Consider the following 4,311-nt stretch of genomic DNA (forward strand, 5'->3'; position numbering starts at 1 on the left):
ACGTTTAAATAGAAGTAAAGAATACACTCCCAGCTTCACAAGTAGCTACAGGCTCTTGCTCCATCTTGTAATCAGATTCCACCGAACTTTCGACTTCCTCTTTCTCCCTTAGTTTTTCATTTTTAATCTTCAACCACAACTTCATCATCTTCCGCACTCAAATCACCCACATTTGTATCTTCTTCACTCTGGTATTATAAGGTTTCCTCATTTCTAGTATCATATGCAACAGCAATGCATATGATTGCAATGGGGCTATGACATATATTTTCTCATCTGGATGCCCATACCTGACCCTAAGCATTTTCTTCATATCCTCTTCACTCTCCAATCTTGTCAACTCCTTTTCTAAACTCAATTTTTGCTTCTTATAGTAGAACTCCAACACCTTTTCATCACAAGTTCCATGTAAGAATTTACTCAAACTCTCTCTAATACACCATTTACCATGAACGAAGTTGACGAAAAGCATGAATCTCACTTCATACACCACCTTGTTTGGCTTATCACAGCGTGGCCTCCATAATGTACTTCAACAGTGAAATATTGAGAATTTAATATAAAGTTCACATCAAAATCAAGCAATAAATTGGGGAGTTTGAGGCTTTAATACGAAATGGCAAGTAAATTGAGAAACACTGAATGCATCACACTTAAATGGACAAAATTGAGGGATTGCACACTGAAATCATGTGAATGCACTGTAGAATTGTATGAATTCACATAAAAATTTAAGGAATGAATAGTATACGATAAATGGGTAGATCGCTACCGAGATTTTTGAAAAAGGAACAAACATGTTGCTCTTCGAAGGTCTGCTTAACAACAATAAGCAGCATCAAAACTCGACATAGATTCTCAATCATGAAAAACGCTAAAATACGAAATGGAAAAAAAATACCCAACTCGTAATTTTCTTATCTCCGCTCTTCCAAAAACTCACTACGTGTTTCCATTGTGTGCCCACAAGATGAGATGAAGAGCATATGAGAGAAAAATGGAGGAAATCTTGTCAAAATGGAAGAAAAATGAGATTTTTGAAGAAGAAACCACAATGGAACCTTCGCGTGTAAGAGCAGATTAAGAGGTGTAAATGGATTGAGACTATTTTACCCTTGGTATTTGAAAATAAAATTGTATTTTTGTATTGAATTAAATGAGTAATTAACAGTAAGTTGATAGGACATTTTTCGCGAAGATGGGCCACCCTTCCGTCCACATCGGGGCCACCTTCTCTTAATCCACTATAACAAAAATGATTATAATGCACCATCATTTGTCCATAGCTTGGGTTAACCCCTCTTTTTCAGCTTCTTTATCACCCCCTCGTTTGCCTGCTATATCATTTCGGAGCGAAGCGACCTCATCTTGAAGGTCTATTATATTGCTTTGTAGCACTCAAATATCATAGAGTAAATCTCCTACCTCGTATCTCAACTCTTGTCCCAGCACCTCTACATCCTTTCGTAGTGCATTCACCTCCTTTCATAACACCTCCCACCTTCTTTACCATAAATTTAGTCAGACGAACATACAAATTATTGAAATAATGACTCTGACTGTGAGCAGGAAATCCATGAAGGAGGTGTCTAGATGTAAAAAAAGAAGCTCTCATCGATAGATGTGATATCTAGGGCAAAGGTGATCAATTGGTTCGTGATCCTACACAAATAACAATATTAAAAATTATTAACTTAATTAAAATAGATTAACTTATACAAAATGGCAATCAATAAATTATATTCAATTCAAATACTCAATCTTGGTCCAAGGATGGAATTGGACATCTGGTCGTCTTGAATATGCGTAACAGCTAATTCATGCAAAAAACCTCGACCCTCCTCCTCCGTCGATGACGTTAACTCAATTAGTACTTCAAGTTGATACATTGACATTTCAACTAGTTAATGATTATGTGCTAAGATTTTGAAACGACATACAATATAATTCGCAAATGTATATTACTCATCAAGGGTTGTCAAAGAGAGCTGATAACTAATTGTTAGATGGACAACCGTTTAGTCAGGATGCTTGCCAATTATGTATTTGAGGGCAGCATGTCTCTCATTGCCTCGCAAACTGGGTACCCAATCTCATATATCCAAATCTACAACATATACAATTATTATGGTTGGTATAACTCCCGAACCAAACTAAGTGGCTCTTCTTAAGTTAAAAACCCGAATGAGTGTCTGTATCGAAAATCGATGGGTTTGGTTCAATTCAATTATTGATTCTAGATCAAGAACCAAAGAACTGAATAAGAACCAAATCCTAATTTTTTAAATTTATTTATTTTAAATAAGACAAATTATTTTATTTTTTCTAAATAAATTTGCTTACTAGTTAATTTAGCTCAAATCCAAAAATATGATCTTCCTATTTCTAATTTTCATTCCAAGCATAACTTAATCAAATTGACATAAAATTTATCTAAATCTATTATTCTACCGTAGTGTCGTTTTTACCATTCTAAAGAAATCAAATTGAAACTCGACAACGCCTTTCTTAATTATTGTAAGCTCGCTATTTTTCTTTTTTTGTGATTTCAACAATTAAATCTGTGAAAAACACAGCAAGGAGAGACGCAAAAAACATATAAAATTGGACTATTTTATTTTGTAAGAGCAAAGATTGAATATGTCATTAGTTGAATTAATGTAGCTTTGTAAATATTTAAAAAATAATTATAGTATAAAACTTGGAAACCAAATGGAGTCGAACCGAACTGAACCGGACTGAATTGAACCTGAACGGTTCCATTATTGAGCCCCCGTTTGTTTCTCATTTTTGGAAGAATGAGAATGAAAAATATAGTCGTTACGGGCTCCACACAAGAGATAGAAATTTAAATTTGGTGACTTGATGTGATGGATAACGGTCATATTTTTCATTTTAATGAAAAAATAATGGGAAACAAACCGAGGCTAAATTTGGACCAATGATTCCACTTATTAAATACCAAAAAATTTTGGGTTGGGTTCGGTTCTTGTTAGAAACGGACCTTGCCCAGGCCTAACAATTATTATCTATAATTTTAGTATAAAAATATTTTAACGTTAATTATATTAAATTTTTACCTGCACTATTAGGGACAATTCACAAGTATTGTACTTACGTAATGACCCCTTAGGCTTCGAATGTGATCTGGTAAAAATGTGTCTGGCCCCATGGGTAGTTGTTGAAGGCATCGATGTCATCAACAACTTTCAAATAAAAAATGTCGATTGCAGTCTTTTTGTGATAACACCTCACCACTCTCTCGAGGATATAGACTAGTCCCAACCTCAAACTGCCCAACATTTCGTTGCACTCACTAATTGCACCAATCAACTGTGGTAGAAACATTGTCCCCTGTTCTTGAAAATATATGTCATACAGCCTATTGCTTCTTTCGGTACCATCGCGAGCTGCTTCATCGCCTGTAATCTTGAGTCCAACCATTAAAACAAACTCATACATAGAGAAACTAACGATCTTGCCCTCGCAGTCGAAATGGAGGGCATTGCCATCGACAAGCCTAAGCAGCCTACATAGTAGTGTACCAATGATTTGTCCAGAGTACTGCACCTCTCTCAACTAACATAGTGGCCACATGAATGACTACCATAGCAAATCTCCGTGTTGATCATCAACCAACTCCATCATAGTAATAAAATTCTCAAAACGACTGTTTCAAGTAGCTTTTTCCTCTATCCGTCTCAACTTAGCATCCAAATTATACTCCATCATATAAAAATTTAAATGTTAATGCTTTAAACAAGAGATAATGGAATAAAACAGAATCTCAGAAACTTAAGCGAACAGAATTATAACTACTATATGCAAAAAATAGATTCATTTTACATTGATGCTAATAAAAAAATAAATGATTTAATAAATTAAAGGAAAAGCACAAAGATAAAAAAGAATTATAGACAACAAAAAAATTAATTAAAAAAGTAAAGAAAAAAAATATAAAAAGCATATTAAATTGAAAAAAAATAAAGATTTGTTTATATATATATATAAACAAAAGGAAATTATAAAAATCAAATAAAGAATATAAATATTATTTAATTAAAATTGAAAAAAAAATAAAGATTTGTGTAAAAAGAATATTTAATTAAAAAGAATTTATATTGAAAAAGATAAAAAGAAAAAAAGAATATTTAATTTGGTAATTTTTAATTTATTTAATTTAAAAAATAGAAATAAAGGATATAAATATTATTTGATTAAAATGGAAAAAAATAGAGATTTCTTTAAAAAGAATTTTAAATTAAGAAAAAAAATAAAAGATATAAAAGAATTTGGTAATTTGATTAAAAA

Source organism: Olea europaea, chromosome 6, assembly GCF_002742605.1.
Source record: "Olea europaea var. sylvestris chromosome 6, O_europaea_v1, whole genome shotgun sequence".
Classification (NCBI taxonomy): Eukaryota; Viridiplantae; Streptophyta; class Magnoliopsida; order Lamiales; family Oleaceae; genus Olea; species Olea europaea.